This window comes from Thermobia domestica, chromosome 13 (assembly GCF_964235325.1).
Source record: "Thermobia domestica chromosome 13, izTheDome1.hap1.1, whole genome shotgun sequence".
Classification (NCBI taxonomy): Eukaryota; Metazoa; Arthropoda; class Insecta; order Zygentoma; family Lepismatidae; genus Thermobia; species Thermobia domestica.
The window spans coordinates 56564177-56584514 of record NC_137466.1 but is presented as its reverse complement, the minus strand read 5'-3'; positions in this window follow the sequence as shown (position 1 = coordinate 56584514).

Below are 20338 nucleotides of genomic sequence, written 5' to 3'. Positions count from 1 at the left end.
GTTTGCTCGCTATCAAATCGAGGAGAGTGGTCTGATAACTCTCTCGAAGATGTTAAATGTTACAGCTTATTTTTTCTATTGTTCATTCACTAATTATAGGATCTTCCCAGCCAATGTCAGAGTTTTTGATTTTTTTAATTTTTCGAATAAGCTGTCATTGATAGCAGAAATGGGACAGGATTAAAATACGGGACATTTGCTGCCTCTCCCGACTAAATTTATGGGCCCTAACAGCACAATATGTGCTAGGCATGTACCATTTAGGTGTCCCAGCTACTTTTTAGGTACCCGACACTTGGCACATGTGGATCTCATGTGCTTAGTATGTACGTCAGCTACCTAAAGTTTTAAGTACTTGTTACACCTAGTTGATATTTGCGACTATGTACCACAAATGTAGCACTTATACACCTGGCTCAGTTTCGCACTGTGACAGTCATTTGTTTTCTGTCGTCACTTTTTACATATGTCTTTCATGTTCTAGGTACGACCTTTAGGTGCATACTTTTTCAGAAACTTATGACACATAATTGATATCTGCAGCTACGCACGAATGACAGTCAGCTATTTGCATTTGCTCATGCGCAGTTACATGCAACGGTTTCTCGCGCTTTCTGCTCCATTCCCCGAATGCAGTAGTTATGTAGACTCATGTCCAAAATTATTGTCGCATGCCTATAAATATGTTGTTGTAGGAATATAATTTGGTAACGAATTCACCGGATATTTCTTATAATGTTAGTATGTGTAATAATCGGGAAAGATATGTATGTGGCAAATTTCATGTCAAAAGAGCAAGAAATAACAATAAAACGTCCATTTAGCAACATTTTGTTTTACTCATTCTAATTTTCGTATTTATAATTCTTTTCCTTTGAAACTTACCACAAATATAAATTTCCCGATTATATACATAGTATCAGTATTAAAAGTACCCTGCAAAATCATTATCAAATTATATTCTTACAAGAAGACAATTATAGATATGCGACAATCATTTTGGACATGGGTGTACGTATACAGTATGTTAACTGGTCTATTTATTTTTTGAATATTGTTAGGTAGTATAATTTGTTGATGAGATGTGATGGGGAAAATTTTATTTGGGGCCGTTCAAGACACTGTGAATGGACTTTGTGCCGTTGTTTCTCTGTTTTGTTTTTGCAGTGTCAATTTAAACTACTCTTGCACTCAGGTACGCAATTTCTACACTCATCTCAAAGGCCGAAACCCTTCCCTTACATAAGCAGTACTCTTAGTGAAATTGCTACTTTTGAGTACGTTCTTATTCTTTATCCCAAACATACGTAAATAATTAACTGATCACATATGCATGAAAGATTCATCCTAATTTTTATTCATCATGTCATCTCTAAGTTATGTCATCTCTTTCTTCTAAATTGATCTACCAAATTTGATGCATTTGTTACTTCTAGTACACAATTGCTTCGAAAAAAGAAGGGTACGATACAGCTGCTTATTTAAGATTGTACGATATACAGGGGTACATTTGACAAGTGTCAGATATATTCCTTTCAGGTACTTGTACATACGGTACATGCCAGGCACATGCTTATCATGTGCTAAACAGCCCAAACAATGCTTTGTACATGACTGGGATGCACCTAAAGTGCTGTGAACGATATTTGCTTCTGCTAAGAACATACCCAGAACATACTAGACATGTTCCCCAGGTACATGTCAGCCATGCCTAGGGGCGGACATAGACTGTGACTATCACTTTCCATCCATATTATTTCTCTGTCATAGGTTCATAAGGCACATACTAGGCACATTCTCATGTACCTGAAATAACATGATAGGCATATACCTGCTATGTAATTGTGCTGTTAGGAGAGGCGCGGGACACTCGGGCCCAAAATCGGGACTGTTCAGTTTTTTATCGAACGTAGTTTTTATGAATGAAAGTCATTTGAATACATGAGTCATATCAAATCACTAAAATCCTCGGCTTAAGTTTAGAGTTGCCCCTCCAGTCTGAAGGTACCCTTGGACTTTGCAACATACAAAAAACAGTGCTTAAAGTATTACAAATTTTCATTTCACTTATTTTCAGTACTCCGTGTGCTTCACAAAATTTAAAAGGTTTTCTTCATTATTTTTACATGGTTACTTTTTTTTAATATAACAATCCGAATTAAACAAACCGTAGTAGACAATCTAAAAATCTATTTCCACGGTCCGGAAAACGGTTAAAAAAATGTGTCTATGATGATTAAAACGGAACGCTCCTATATATATATATTCAATTTATAATACTCATCTATGAAATCGCTTACCGTTTTTCTTTCTGTATTTAATACCTACAACAATAGCCATTTCACTCTTAGTTATACATAAGAGGTAAACATGTGCACGTTCTGAATGAAACAAACCAGATGTGTTTGTGTCCTTACTGGTAGAGAAATCACTAATAAATCTATGCATAACACCGGCCTCTGTTTTTCATTCAATTCTCATCAACCAATTTCTTTCCTTTATCATCATGGCACCTTTAAAACATTCTTCCTTTTCAAAGTCTTTCAACAGACGTAACTGACAGTCAAACTGGTTCTCAATGTTAACCTCCAAGCAAATTATTCTGGTCATAATATGTATTTTCACTTTTCTATTATCAACTCTGGCCTTACTAACATGGATTCTATTAGTAATTCATTCTTTCTCACGCACTTTGTTCGAACAACACTTAGAGAATAGCCAACTATACATGCCTTGTTACTTAATGAAACTCACTTTACAGCTAAACGCTGTAGCCAGTGGCGTATTTAGGGGGGGGCTTCCGGGCTTAAGCACCCCCCGAAATCTTACTTACTATAGTAAAGTAGGCCTATGTTTAGCAGAAGGGGTCCAGCTCTTTTCTCTAAAAAATGTTACAATTTTTGTAATTTCTGTTCACATTCGGTTAGTTTAGAGTACCTTAGGTTAGTTTAGGCTAGCTCACGTTAGTTTAGTTTAGTTTATGTTAGGTTAGTCTATGTTAAATTAGTGTAGAGGTCCCGTATAATTTTTCAAAAAACGATAAAATTTCGCTTATTTCTACTAATATTACGTAAGTTTAGGTTATTTAAGGTTAGCTTAAGTTAGTTTATGGTAGGTTAGGTTAAATTTGGTTACATTATGTTACTTCGAAGTACTTGCATCATCCATTTCTCCTGTAAATTTTGTGTGTTTTACGTGCTTCTGGACCCCTTGTACTAAACATACTCCGTAAAGTATATTAAATATCTTGCAGAATTTTCACATTTTCAGGCAAAGCCCCCCCCCCCCCCGAAAGTTAGCATAGCCCCTCCAGAAACAAAATCGTAAATACGCCACTGGCTGTAGCTAACAATCATTTAGGCTACTTCAACATGACAGATCATACCAGCTCGTAGAGTAAATGTTGGAGTAGCTATTGGTTTCCCTTGAAGCTTATCGTGTCAAACGTGTGAATTAATAATGTCATTAGAATATAAAGGCTGTGATAGTGTTTTAGAGTCTAAAACCTTTTCCTGCTATTTTCTTGATGGTGATGTTGAGACAGGTCACTTTAGTAATGTCATGAATATGTGTAGGTATGCAGAAGGAACAGAGGAAATCACGCTAGAGTTACCAGACGGAATTAAGGAAATTATAACGAGTAGGGTGAAATATGAATATCACATTTAAAGTTGTCGAACTGATATTCCCCGATCAAAAGAACACACACTTCGACAGATCAGATCTGACGTAATCTTTGGATTTTCTGTGGGAGGGGTATATCTCAGCCCATTTCTTAAATTTAGGAATTGACAAAATAATAATAATAATAATAATAATAATAATAATAATAATAATAATAATAATAATAATAATAATAATAATAATAATAATAATAATAAATAAATAAATCTAGATGTTTCCTAGGGTTTGAATATATAGCTCGGTAAATTTGGCTGGTTAATCTTGTATCCTTCTATCATAAATAAAATGACAAAACTGTACATAAATAACGCTTTACATTTTGGCTGCAAAATCGAATTAGCATGTTGGCGTGGAAGACCCAGGTTCGATTTCCGGCGGGAGGTCATGTTCGAATTGCACGTTAGTCAGTATGTCCCGTCTCATATAGCCTCGATGCTAAAAAGGGACGTTAAACATAATTTCAAATCTTCAACTCGAATTAGTAGTTGCTAATTCAACTCGAATTAGAATTCAACTCGAAGGCTGGATTTTGAATGTAGTGTTCCAAAGTCCACCAAGATGAAATTTTATTGCAAAGTATCGCAATATGGATAAGTACATTAGTTCCTTCTCTTAAATTGGAATATTTACCATGTATACCAAATTGAAATTTTGGGGGGGCCCACCCTTTTGGACATTGTTGACTAAAGTTTGTAATTGGTCTCTAGGGTTAAGATCATGAAATTTGTATGATCCATGTTGTTTTCTTATGGGCAAAAAATTGCCAAAATTCAAATTTTGGAGCTTTCTGACCTAATTTGTCTTCTAAGCTTTGTGGATTTATTGTAACATATGATTATATAAACGAATTACTGGGTCTGACTTTGTCTGAGCTTGGGATACTTCTCAAATTTCGGGGATGAAATTAAATTTAGGAATTGCCAAAGATAATTGGTAATGAGTTTGGGTAAAATTGGATGGTTCATGTTGATCGCTGGCATGTTTACAACATTACGAAAATTAAAATTTTGGGAATTTTGACCGCATCTAAGATGAGAGACTTTATTATATCATATGAACGTATAGATGAGTATAGGACAGTCAAAGACTATTGGTGGAAAATTGTCTTCCGGGAAATATGATTGGTTGATCACTACCTCAAACCCCAAATTTTGGGCTTGAAATCCGATAAGTAATAATCATTGTAACCAATTGGTATACATTAGCAATTTCACACTTTGAAACTTAAAGTTGTTGCTATGACTCATAGGCTAAAGTCATTGGCGTAAAAATTTAGAACTCGGAACCTGATATTTAACTATTAAATCCGACTGATATACAACCATAACAATTTCACACTTTTGAACTTTAGTTACAACTGATAATCTAAGGTCATTGGTGGAAAGCTTTTTTATGCGCTCTAATTGGCTGATTACTTTTAAATCACTGTTTAAATATTTCAAAAATTTTTGGAAAGAATTAGTTTAAAAGTTTAATTTAAATTTCTTCCGTCACTTTTTCTTTAAATTTTAGTTCAACTCTAGTATTATACTTACGACTCATAATATAATATTATTGGTGCAATCTGATTGGTTAATCACTTTCAAATGATTTCTTAAGTTTTTAAACAAGTTTTTGAAAAGTTTTGTATAAAATATAGTTTGAAAATTAGGATTGTAGCTAAGACTCATAGTCTGTCATTGGTGGAAAATTTAAGACTTGAAACCACACATGATATTATTAAAACCGACTAATATAGTATAATAGGAGCAATTTCACACTTTGCACTTTAGTCACAATTCGTAGTCTAAGTAATTAGTAGAAACCACTTTTTATGAAATCTGATTGGTTGATCATCTAAAAATGTTACTTTTCAAACTTTCCGTTGATTTTAAATACGTTTTGTTTCATTTTTTTATAATTGTTTCAAATTTTTAGTTTCAAAATTTGTTATCTTAGGTATAATATTTACTACACATAGTCTAAAGTCATTAGACATTTTGATATTTAACCACAACGCATAGCCTAAGGTCGTTAATTGAAACCAATTTTCGTTGTAATTGGAATGGTTGAGAATTTTCAAAAGATTTTTGATATTTTTATTACAATATTTGGTCACTCTTTTTAAATCTTTTGTCAGAACATATTTGTTTAGTATTTTCAGGTTTGAAAATTTTGAACTTATTTGAAGTATTTAAAACTTTTTAATTAAATTTTTAGTTTTAAAATTACTTTCTTTAATTGTTTTGGAAACTTTAATGGTTTTGGAAAATTTAATATTATTACTTTTAAATTTTAATTCATTTTTTTATGTCTGTGAAACCTTTTGTTTAAAGGTTTTAAGCACTGGATCTAAATTTTGATTCAACATCTTTGTATAAAATTTTTCATGTTTTTCAAATTTTTCAAAAGTTTTTAAAAAATTAATTAAATGTTTTAGTTTGAAAATTGTTTGCATTTGTTGATTTCTTTAAAATTTTATTTAGAAATATTACTTTGAAATTGCTATAACTGTTTTCATTACCTAAAAATTTATAGCTCACCGAAAATTTTTCCAAGCCAAAGAAAGGAATCATAACAGTTTACAACAAAGATGGTAGGTCAAATGTATCCCTCCCTAAATTTGACAAGAGTATTTCAAGATACTTATGTCCAATGAAACGGAATCTCCCAAACTTGAATTTTTTACATTATTTTACCCACAATAGGAAACAACATGGACCATCTAAATTTACAATAGTATATATATATACAGAGTTTTCATAAAGTCTGGACGGATTTAATTTGCTTATAATTTTCATAAAAATGCTCATAATGAAATCAAATAAAGTGCAAACGGTAGCGGAAGGATTAAATTTTTAGTTGGCAACACTGTTAGATAAGCGCAACTCTGGACACGTTGAGAGAGGGAGAGGGAGGACAAGGGCCAGTTTCTTACCAAATTCTATCCATTGTTGTTTTCATTGTTGTTTCAATGTTGACTGTTAAGCTGTATTGGTGTGTGTGTCTTTTAAAGAAATAAATAAATGAAAAACTCCTCTGAGAAGTCTATTTTTTTTACCGTATCAAAGATGGCGTCGGTGAAAGAGAAAGCGCAATGTGTTCTGTGGTACGCAGAGCTAAAATCACCAATTCTGGTGTGTCGAAAGTTCACCAAAGAGTTTAAAAAGCAGGCACCGACTGAGAGTGCAATCCGAAAGTGGCATGCTAAGTTCTTGGAGACAGGAAGCGTCCTGGACCGTCCTCGAAGTGGGAGGCCGCCAACATCGCCTGCAACAGTGAGCAGGGTAAGGGAAAGCATCATCAACAGCCCACAGAAGTCGATTCCTAGACGGTCCATGGAACTCGGAATTCCTCAGACAACCGTGTTTAAGGTAGCCAAGAAGACGATCAAGGCCAAAGGTTACAAAATCAAGATAGTCCAGGATCTGCATGATGAAGATTTGGACATCCGGTTCAACTTCTGTGACGCCATGCTCAAGCAGTTGGAACATGGCGACGTTCTCCTTTCAGCCATCATGTTCTCAGATGAGGCAACCTTCCATGTCTCCGGGAAGGTTAACTGACACAACTGTCGCATTTGGGGCACGGAAAACCCAAAGGAATTTGAGACACATCAGAGAGATAGCCCTAAAGTGAACGTTTGGTGCGCTGTGTCCTATGATCATCTGATTGGACCGTTCTTTTTTGAAGAGGAGACCGTGAATGGAGATTCGTACCTGGATATGTTGCAGAAATACTTCATTCCGGAACTGGAGGCACGTGGAATCCAGAACGACATCGTGTTCCAACAGGACGGGGCACCCCCTCACTATGCAATCAAGGTGAGACAGTTCCTTGACGAGAAATTCCCTAACCGATGGATTGGCCGCGGTGGCCCGACCTCTTGGCCGCCAAGATCACCCGACCTTACCCCCTGCGACTTCTGGCTTTGGGGTCATGTGAAAACGGAAGTTTATGCAAAGAAGCCAAGTGGTTTGGAGAACTTAAAGGACAAAATCAGGGCGACTGTGGCTGGCATTTCGGATCAAACGCGGCGGAACGCTGTGAGTGGATTCCAGCGCCGCCTACGCGAATGTGTGGACGTAAATGGCATCCAGTTGGAGGTGTGGCGGTGATTGAACTGAGCTGGTGCAGATTACAGGTAAAAATTTAATCCTTCCGCTACCGTTTGCACTTTATTTGATTTCAATATGAGCATTTTTATGTAAATTATAAGCGAATTAAATCCGTCCAGACTTTATGAAAACCCTATATATATATATATATATATATATATATATATATATATATATATATATATATATATATATATATATATATATATATATAACTTAGTCCTAGACACTATTTGCCAATTTTTAGTATTGACCGTTTCCAGAATTTGAAGGGTGGTCCCCTCCTAAAATTTCAATTTGGTGTATCATGGTAAACATGTCCCATTCAATTCATCCATATGATCATATCTTACAACGAAACATGTTTAGAGAACTTTGAGACGCTACATTCAAAATTCCGCGTCATGCTAATTTAAATTCGCGCCAAAATATAAAGTGTTACTAACATATGCTTTTGGCATATTTATTCAAAGAAAAATATAAGATGAATTAACCAAATTTACAGAAATATATTCAAGTCGTAGACAACATTTATGAGAGTAACAATTTCTATGTTGCATAAAAGAGAATAGACCCATGTACTCAACCATACAATCATATAATGTGGTAACAGCTTATCAAATATAAATTAGATCAATAACCGATCACTTGGTAACCACATGGTAATATGAATATCTCGGCTATTTTTAATTCGTAGAAAAGGATAAGCATTAACATCCAAATATCATCGAGTTATAGAGATCATTTACCAAATTTTGATTTTTCAAAAACTCTCAAATTTAAAAATTGGGCCAACACACCCCTCCCAAATTTTAAGAAGAGAACATCAGTGTACTCTTGTTCTCACATAATCACATAATGTGATAGAGTCTCGTCAAAGACCATAAATTAGGTCAATATTCGGTCACATGGGAAGCATGTGGTAATACTAAGTTGGCAATTTTTTTACCCGTGGAAGGCGATAAGCCAAACCACCAAAATTTACAGAGTTGTACATTCAAGTGCTAGATAATATTTACTAAATTTTGTTTTTGAGAACTCACAAATTTAAGGAGTGGTCCTATGTAGCCCTCGCAAATTTTGAGTAGGGAGAATCAATATAGGACCAGAATGTGATTAACGTTCATGAAAGATAATTTAGGTCTAAATCTACCGAAATTTACAGTTTTTGCTATTTTTTACTTATAAAAGGAAACGAGATGGACCCCAAACTAATAAAGGTACGTATAATCCTACATTACCTATAAAATTTTTAAATTTGGCAATTTCCAAAATGTAAACGACGTTTTACTATATGAAGTTCCCAAAATTTAAGGTGTAAGCCAAGGTGCCCATGTCAAAATCAAGAAGACATTAACCCCTATGATGTCATACCACGTAATCATGTCATGAGTGACGTCCCTCAGACAATCAGAGCCGAGTGGGCCATAACAAGGTTCATGTTGCAGTGGGGCTTTGAAGTTTTTCTTAAAGAATATGCAAACTTTTCGATTATTATTATTATCATTAACAGATGCCCCCTCCAGTCTAAATTAAATTCAAACATATGTTTTAAGAAATAAGTTTTTGTCTAATTTACATCATATGCACTAGCACTTTTCGATATTTTTGCAGTCTTAAATAACAAAAATCTAGTGTTTCTTTTAAAAATTCATCAGAAACTTTTTCTTGTAATTGTACAGCTTGTAGCAAGTTCAGGAGAAAGTTTTAAGAAATTATGAAGATATCTGATTTCCAGTGAATAGTTATATGGATGGAAACCTATTCTTTTGTATTGAAGTTGCTGATCACTTTTGTAAATATGTCCAATATAAATTATCATAGAGGATATTTCTTTTACAAAAATCGTTAGGAGTTAAATGCTCTGTTTATCTTTGACTAAATTTAACTCCATCTGCGGGAGCAGTGATGCTAGTTTGAGGGAAATTTCAAGCGGCATAGGGAGATTAAGCAAAGATTTTTCTTAAGGAAGGGAAAAGGGAAATTGAGATTAAATGTAGGGAAATTTAGCTTTTCAACAAATGTTACGTTCCAAGCACTGTGGCATTCTTTCCAGAATCCCACACAAACCTTCCGCAGCCTGGCTTGAGGATGTCACAATACAATATAACATTAAAGTAATAACAGAAGATCAAAAGCACAAATGTATGTTGTGGAGATATGAGCACAGTATAATAATCCATAGATACGCAATAATGCTCTTTAAACTATGATTATATATAGTGAACGAAAATTAGGGAAATTTTATCTTGAAAAGGGAATTTTTAGCATTCCTGAGGGAAATTTTAACTTTAGGACCTAGCATCACTGTGTGGGAGATGATCGAAATGTTCTAAGGCAAATGTATACTATGTTTTATCAACAATGAAAAATTTTACGTAATACATAAGAAAAAAGTAGAAAGGGGAGAGTTGCGTAAGTTGGGACACTTTGGGAATTCATATTTATTTTACAGATGCTAATACAAAATATGAAAGACAAATGTGCTCATTGGATACATTGGACATTGTACTCAAAGACATAGATATTTTTGTACCAACGAAATATGTGCAAAACTATAGTTTGAAACAAAGTCTGTAAATGTCATCTCTTGTGAAGCAGTTCGTATAAGTTGGGACAGAACGTATTTTAAAATGAAACATACTGTTTACTTCATGTCGTCGCACTGTACACAAAAGTAAACATCCCCAGTTGAATCAAAACATTATAAGTGTGAACAACCTTCACGCTGCAAGCACTGAATCCATTCTCCTGTTGAAGTGCTGTACGGTCTACATACTGAACAATACCATTCGCCACACACTCCCCCCCCCCCCCGGAAACTATATTATTTTCATTTTTCTTTACAAATTCAAACTGGGACATTCGGCATAGCAATCAGAAAAAAACTGCGTTTGAGGTTCGAATGACGAATGAACGCGCCATTTGCCGTGGTTTATTAGATTTCGTTACGGTGACACAGCGTTGTAAAATTGCCACACGGGTACCAAACAATTTCATGTTTCGATTAACATCTCAGGAACACCGTGGAAGTAAACCTTCAAAATGTTCGTGCCTATAGAGACGTCGTAGGTATACACCGTACCGCAGCCTTTCTGCTGCTGCGTACAACCAGTGACGAAAATGGTTGTAATCATTAGTCCCACATGAGTTGACATCGGCCAAAGAGAATTGCCCTCTGCAGGTATGCAGTTCCGGAAATGCCTTACCCCTGGAAGCTGTATTAGGTGTCATTTGTTGGATGTAAGTGGTTGATCGGAAGTGACTAATAGCCGTTCTAGAGTCTGGAAATAAACGGAAATTTGCTGTATTGGATTGCTATTTTTTATTATCTTAAATAGATGTGATAAAGCCATTGCAAACGGTAAGCACAGTGGTTAGATCTTCGTAACAGTCAACGGTGGTTCTCAAAACCCACAGAAGGTATTGTTGATGGCATGGTGATCTATGGTGAGGCACGGATATTCCACTGTATTCTCCTGACATCTCTCCCACCAACTACAATATCTTTCCTGCATCTAGAGAACTTCTAGGGAAAGACTTTCCCTGGTGGTTGAGTGGTGCAACATGCAGTTGAGGACGTTGTAGATTGCAAACTTCTTTCGCCACGGAATCCAATCGCTGGATGACCGATAGCGAAAAATGTAGTTACAGATGGTGACTACCTTGATTAACCATGTATTGTAATTTTATTTTTTCCTTTTGTAATTGACGCATTTGGTTGGGCATTTCGTTTGCATCAACCAATAAATCAGTGGGTTAAACATTAAAAATAGGTACGGACAGTGGCGTAAATCTGTCTACAACGTTGGGGCGGAGGGGGAGGTACGGATAAGACAGTTCCCATAATATTTTTAGAGCGATGTTCAAAATATTTATGAAGTTGAAAACAATGCTCAGGAGGAGCAGGGGAGCAGAGTTGTCTTCAGCATTATTCTGGGAGGGCATCAATTTCATCTCACTTTCTTTTTTGGCAATCGGACACAAATCATCACACTTCTATCCAAAAGCACATTTTCAAATCGGATTATTGGGGCACAGTCCCCCAGTTCCAAGATTGGAGGGGGCATGTCTCCCTCAACCCCTCCAGGATTTGCGACAGTGGGAACAGAACACCGTTAAATCATAATAGCTCGTTTCAAGAACGCAGCTTTTTCTCCACCAGTATGTTGCGTCCTTCACTGGAATAATATGACTCGTAGTGAAAAAGATGTAGGTTCCAGAATAGCGCAGGCCAAACAAGCATGCAATGGGAAAAGAGGACTGCTAACATAAAGAAATGTGTCATTGGACGCTCGGAAACGATTTATTAAGATTCTGGTGCGGAGCGTGGTTCTTTATGGATCAGAAACGTGGGCATTGAGAAAAGCTGAAATATCCAAGTTAGAAGCATTTGAAATGTGGTGTTGACACAGAATGCGGTGCACATTATGGACCGAAAGGAAAAGGAATGAAGACGTACTAAAGGAAGCTAATGAAGGATGACAGTTCATGAAGATTATAGGAGAAAGAAGAAACAGCTTGCTTGGCCATCTTATTCGGTACTCCGATTGGATCACCGTGCTGATAGAGGCAGAAGGAAAATCAGGAAAAGGAAGACCAAGGATATAATATCTAGATGCAGTTACGAAGAAGAGACCTTATCAAAGTATAAAACAGCTCTCTCAAGGGGAGAAAAGTATTAAGATTTCCATGTTGCCCACCAAGCTATGGTTGAGGGAACAAGAAGATTTACAATAAGAGGAAAGTTGGACGTTTTTCTTTAACTATTAGGATTCTTTATTCACTGGTGTTGAGTTTAACATTCCTTTGAAATCGAGGCTAAACAGAAAGTGAAACTATAATGTGGAATCCGATCACATTAGCTCCCACCGCTATTCGAACCCAGATATCCCAATCTAAAGAGTGACGTAATGTGGTTAGTCATATTTTAAAAGTAACTTAAGAATTGTCTTATACTATACCCACGTAAATGAGCATCTTAGTGTAATATAACTGAAATACACTGTATTATGTCCGAAGAAGCCTAAAATGTGTGTGTGGGCGCGGTGTTCGTCTGCTAAAAGACAGTAGTGAGAGATTATGGTAAATAGAGTTTTGCAGCTTCTATGAAACACTCAGCTGCACATGATAAAGCTCTTTGAAAGTTGCCCAAGCTTCAACTACGAAGAACAAAAGAGCGTCGCGGGGGAAACCATACTGTGTGCTATGGTGCGAATCTTTCCGTAGCAAAAGGAAGTAGCTCTCGAGAAGTAAACCAGCCAGCCAGTGAGTCTATTCTCACTAAAGGAAAAAAAAAAGAAAAGAAAAAAAACGAAGAAGAGGGAAAAATGGTGGTTGTTAGTTGTTGAAACGATGGTACTTCCTTTTGTTTGTTATTAATTTCACTGCTTATGAATTGTTTTACTCAAATGCTACAGAAAAAGCGAATAAACAAACAGATGTTAAACTGTTTTGCAAAATAAACAGGAGAACGTTTACTTTGTACACATATTTACTTTCTAAATCATAAATAGTATATTTATATGATCAAACGCAGTACTAATGATTTTGTTTATATTGAACAAATATAAATACACTTTTCCTTAAATATGAGTGAAATCTTACTAAAGTAAATCACATTTAAGAATTAATAGTGTCATTGGCGTCAGCAGCAGAGTTGGCGTGGGTCATTGAAAACTTGACCCACTGACCCACCAACCATCGTGACCCACCACCCACCGTGACCCACTCTGACCCACTCTGACCCACCATGACCCACCACCCACCATGAAGCACTCTCATCCACTGTGACCTACTCTGGCTCACCAAAATCCATCGTCATCAATCTGACACATGATCCACAGCCTCTTCTCTACTGACTAAAGAGTTTACACTTGTAATAAAACAAGACTGTGAAATTGTCACTAATCGGAGTTTGAATTTCTACGGTCAATCGCTCAAGCACCACTCTGTTACAATAACAGTGGATCTGACCCTTACGATATAAAATGGTAAAGTGTTTGTCAATGAGGAAATTGAAGGGCTTCGAGGTGGGGGGAAATTAGTGAGTGTCTAAAATATACTTATACTAAGAGAGCATTCTTGCAAGTGTTAATTTCTCAACGCATTCCAATAGAAGTGTAATCACTAAAACACCTCGTTAAATTTAGGTTACAAATATGCATAATTGCCACTGGCGCAAATCCCGTGGGGTAAGGGGGACATGTCCGCTCCAAACTTGGAACTGGGGGGACTGCTCCCCCAATAATTCAATTTGAAATGTGTTTTTGGGGCAGAAATATGATGATTTGTGTCCGATTGCCACAAATGAAAGTGAGATTAAATTGATGTCCCTCCAGAATAAGCTTCAAATTTGCCCGCCTCCTAACGTTGAAGACTATTCTGTTCCCCTGACCCTCCACAGCTTATATATATATATATATATATGGGAACGGTCTTACTCGGCACCCCCCCACCTCCAATGTTGAAGACAGATTTACGCTGCTGATAATTGCAATTATTATGAATATTTATTCAAAGTAGTTTACCATTTAGTTTATAAAAAAGAAAGAAGACACTTCTTAAAAGTTCGGTACAAAGTTGAATAACACAAATAAGCCATTAGTAATACAAGTATATATTTTCCATAACTCGTAATTTGCCACCTTAAAACAAATCTGAAATCGGGTTTATTTCCTGTATTTTGAGCTTGTCTACCGGTGGGCCATTAACATTGCTGAACAACAAGTTAGACAATGTTTGAGCACTTAGTCTATTTCTAATATCAGTCATCTGTAAATTCATAAGGGGAAATCCCCGTTCGCACTCTGTCGTGGAAATTGATAATACTTCTACCCGATTTCTGCGACTCCTCATCGACAATCAACTTGTTAAACTTTGTCTGATAACCTTTCTCGGTCAATTTTGAAATACACAGCAAGAAGTATCACCTCTCTATCACCATACAACATCTTTTCCATATCGACCATGTCAGTTGGCGATGTCGTCTCATGGAAAACAGAAACTTCATCAACCACACCTTCCATAGGAAATCTGCATAAATTATCAATTAAAGCCTGATAAACTGATGATTTCTTATTTGTTTATAAATTTAATTTTTTGTAATTACACATGAAAGTTTTATGTCATTGCCAAGTTCCCTCCCTCCCTAGAAGGCAAAAGGGAACGAGGTTCCAGAGAAGTCTTCAGAGGTGCCTGGGATTTTCCCCCTTCTTCCCCTTCAATTACCACACTGCTGTTTGTCATTGGCCAAATTACAATGAATTTCAATTAAATGATCATAGTATAATTATATCCTTGTTGAATTATCGATACTTTTAAATGGAAAAAAGGATTAAATTTGAAAGTCCCAAATCAAGGTAAGTAGACCAACGTAAAGGAAAAAAAAGTAAAATTTTCCATATAATTATAAATACAATCCAAACTTAAAATTTCCGTGAAATTAAGCTTACAGTACAAATATTATGACTAATTTTCTCACAACTTTATGTGTTGATTGCCCTGCGCTCTAAGCGCTCCATATAATAAACATAAGCTTCAGCAATTATTATAGTAGAAAGCAATGGATATAGGAAGCGAAGCACTGTATTTTTTGTTTCTGATTTTTTTTTTCTTATCGATCGTTTTTGATCATTTCTACAAACTCACTACCAATTTTCCGTATATAGAAAGTGCCCCCTCCCATAAAGGAGAATTTTTAAAAATCTAGGACACATTCTGTTTATTTTCAATAAAGAGTTAATACACTGAATTTCAGCTACGTAAGTCTAACGGCTTGCGAGATACTAAATTTTTTTTCGCAAAAATTCGGATCCTCACTACCTCCTTAGGATATGTATTATAATGAAAGCAACATAACATTCCAGTTTGGATTAAGGCCTAACTATTTAATATATACCAAAAGTCATTTCATTTGACTTTGTAATTTGGTCGTGATGATCAGTCATACATAGTTACATTCAATGTTTTTATATAATAATTTATATATTGCAGTGATTCAAAAATGTATTTTTCCAGTAGTTCGCTCCTCTAAAAACTCACAAGCTGTGTATCTCGAAAGCCAAGTAGTAGTATAAGTCGTATTGCTATTATTACAATTACAAATATCAATATCCAAAAGTGCCTGAAGTTCTTTTTTCACTTAGATATAGCCTACTCACCTCAGGTAAGTAGACAGAATTAAATGGAAAAGGAAGGGAAATGAAGGTCTTGAAAGTAAAACGAAGACAAATTTACCAGTCTTCAGAAGATACTGTTTACAATGCAGCGAGCAGAGTGAGTTGGTAGGTCAGACTGAGTCGGTCGGTCGCAGTGGGTCATGGTGGGTGGTGGGTCAAAGTGGATCACATGCTGTTGACCCACGACCCACTCCATCTCTGGTCAGCAGCACATAAACTTTGGGGGGACAGACTACCGGGTGGACTACCACCGGAAAATAATTTTAAAAAATAGGCTTCATACGTTGCATTTTAAAGCATTTTTAACTTAAAAAGCTAATAAATACTTTTAAAATTTTGTGTTATTTTTACCTTTGATACATTTTTCGAAAATGTAGTAATAAAAAAACACATAGCTTACAATTTGTTTGTTTATTTAAACAGTAAAATTCAACCTTGTTTAAGAATTTTAGTTAAACTTAAATGATACAAAGTGTATATAATAAAAAACAAAATTATGATAAAAGGTAGTGTTAAGTGAATAATCAGGAACAATAAAGCTTTCACAATATGTTTCAAGTCTACAAGCCTACAACAAATGTAGATGAGGTTCAACAATGTATAGTTAAAAAATTAGTTCAATCTTTATTTTTAGCTAAACTAACTGACTTTACGGCTCGCTATCTAAGCAAAAACAGTTTGTTACTTTACAGTTGACTCCACCTTTACCTTCATAGGGCCAAGAACTGACTGCCTTTCTCACAATTAGAAACAAGTTTATTTGCTACCGTACTTTTTTTTCATATCCACTTTGTTTAACATTGTTTTGTAAACGTAGCAAACTGCTACATAGTTGAGTCTCTTTTACGTCATAGTTGACTTAAGATACCTGAAATATTCGTGGGGGTGGGGGGGAGAAAACCTTTTTACATATATTGAGGGACACGTACCCTATATCCCAGGAGCGTCATTTCAGATTTTGCTTGGGGGGCAAGACCCCTTGATGTAAGTAAAATTTCGCGTTTTTCACTGATTTACTACTATTCTGTTGATAAAATCTATATACATCTCAAACTCATTGGGGCAAATGCCCCTCCCTGTCCCCCCTAAATGACGCCCCTGCTATATCCCCGGTGGGATTGATAACCGTGATACTGTAATGGACCACATCTTGATAATACGTCCAGGGTTGCCATTCGTCCTGAAAAATCCGCGACCGTCACGGAATCGAGGTCTGTGTCCCGACGTTCCGAAAATGTTTCTCGCGACGCTTAAATGTCCCGGATTTCAGCAAAGAAGAAAGGAAGGGAATATTGTAGTTTTTTTTTTTTTTTTTTTTTTTTTTTTTTTACACAGGATTAAGTATATAATTATTCTCTTCAACTTCTGAGTATAGCAATTCAAAAGTTGAAAAAGAAAACTTGAATACATAAATGAACTTGAGTTTGAACAAAAAAAAAAAAAAAACTTTTATAAATAAAAACAGAACATATTGCCAATAAATTACCGTTAAAATAAACGACAAAAAAAAAAAAAAAACAGACAAAACATGTGAAAGGAAACATCATACATTGAATGAGCTAAAACAGACTCTGAAAGAAACGGAACATAACAGATCCTGAGAAATTAAAAAAAAAAAAAAAAAATGATTACCAGGGGGAGGGGATAAATCACCTGCTTACATTTGCTTAACTAGGGAGGAGAAGGTCTACCAAGATTACGAAATACTTGAACAACTCTATCTAATGGAAATAAGTAAATTAGTATATAACATTTTTTTTTTTTCATTTTAACCATGTCGGTCCTGGCGTCCCCTACAGGAGACATAAAATATGACGACATTATTATTGCTTTACAACTTTAAAATCCGACTGGCAACATTGAAAACTGTTCATAAGGGATGATTCGTCTATGATTATCCACTGTAAACAGTTTTCAATGTTGCCAGTCTGATTTTAAAGTTGTAAAACAATAATAATGTCGTCATATTTTATGTCCCCTGTGGGGGGACGCCGGGACCGACATGGTTAAGCATTTCAAAGATTTTCGTAATTTTGTAGCGACCCGGATGTTCATTTTTGAAGTATGGCAACCCTAAATACGTCTGAGGACAAACAGACAATATATTGTTTGAGGACAAACAGACTTATATTATACAAATTAGCTAGAATGAAAGGCATTAAAATATTTCTTTCGAATACAAAATACTAAATAAAGTAAAATAAGAATAAAACTCAGATATCAACATTCTCTCTAGCCAGCATAGTAAGATTAGTGGCTGAAAGGTGGAAAGCTGATTGGTCGACGAAAATATTTTGTTTTATATATATATTAAATTGGCGTGATTCAATAGTTCAACTGAATTATGTCACTTTTGAAGGAGGTAATAAGGAAGGTTGATACCTGATCAGTGTTTGTAGCTTTCCTTAAGAACATTTCCCTCGACTGACACAAAAATTTCCCTTTTCTTATCAAATTTTCCCCTAGTTCGTTTAGAGTCCAATTCCTATGATAGAAGTTATGTGATAAGATTCATTTAGCTATATTAAAAAAGTGCGAACCACATTTGTTTTATTCATTTGCTTTTTGCTTTTATTTTCTTTTTACTTTTCCCTTCATTTTTTAACAAAAAAATATACACAAATATAATCCAGCCAACAATGAGTGCTAATTATGCTACTTTGAACAAACACACACAAACTATTGCTATTATATTTTTTTTATTTCTAAAGAACAAAGAAAAATTCAAACATTTATATTGGCCAATCAGCCAGAGCGAAAATTTCCGCTGGATTTTCACTTATCAGAAAATTCCCTTTTTATTAAATTTACCTATGAAATTTTCTTGTATGAGGGAAATTTCCCTCAAACTACGAACACTGTCCTGATTATTCAAAGTATGTTCGTGAATAACAATCACGACTTTTCAACAAGTTTCATGGAACTAACAAACTAACCAACCAATCAAAAAAAAAAAAAAAAAAAAGAGAGAGAGAGAGAGAGATATTTCTGCCATGAAAAGACTATTAGTTAGCCTAACTTTGAAACGATGCTACATTTTCCTGTATTCTTTCCACGTATTACTTACATACAGATCGAAAATATAGATGTTTGCATGGACGGATCCAGGAGGGAATCGGGGCGATTCCCCACCCCAGAAGCGGAAACTTTCTTATTCTATGTATAAATAAAACCCATCCCAGAGTTTGGAGCTATTAAAAGTAGCTCTAAGTAGCAGTATTGAAACCCAACGCCCCCTTCCCCCGAGAAGGTCGTCCTGGATTCGCCCCTGGATGTTTGTACAATACTAAGCCACAAAAACTCTAAAATAGCGAATATACTGATACAATTTCAATGATTTTATTAAATTTTAAATGTTCCGGAATGAACAAAAGAGAATTTTATTGATATAGAAAGATGAAATTGTAGCCACACAAAGACATACTGCAGTGCCATCCATTGTTCGTTGTAGAAAGCTCATCGATTGACCAATGGAGAGAGAATTCCATTAGAGTAGCAACGAATAAGTGAACTAATCATGTTTTCCATTACACACCTAATTTTCGCCACGCTATTTGACAGGGAACATCTGCTCTTCTCAGGATTCGCTGTAGCGCTCAATTTGCCACTGGTATCAATGTGATAAGTCGATTTCTCCCCATTTTTAGAAAGAACCTGGCAGCCGTGTTTTTTAACACACCACGACGAAATCAAATCCAATTACAAAATCAATATATGATTATCACAATATCTACAATATTTATCGTCCATTTTGTAATTTGATTGAAAGTTCCTATTCTAAATGAGGCGTTATAATAGGCTATCTGTTTAAATGTTATTTATATTGTGTTTTCTTTCCAATTTTTCTGAACTTGGTTTCTGTTCATAACAGTTTTCTTTATTACTGGCTCAAACTTTAGCTTCATGTAAATCAACTCCTTTTATTTAAAGAATAAAGATTAATAGTATTGGATACCTTTCTCATCTTTAATTTTTGGATCAAAAGATCCAATATATTTGGGGCAAAAATATTCTTGTACTTCTTATATTTGAAGAACTACATACAGTGCAGCCAAACCCAAACTATCACTTAACTGAATATGTTGTCCTTATTCCGTAAAAATAAGAAAACTCGATATAGGGACCGTTCAAAACTTTTGTGGTCCCTAATTCGAAAAAACTCCAATATATTTTAATCAAAAAGTTTCTTGTACACTTTATATTTGAAGAACTACATATAGTATAGCCAAACCCAAAATATCGCTTAACTCAGTGTGATGTGCTTATTCCGTAAAGATTACGAAAAATCGATTTAGGGGCCGTTCAAAAAATTTGTGGTCCCTGTTCCAGAATCTGTAATATATGTCAATGAAAAATGTTCTTCTTTGCCTTATATCT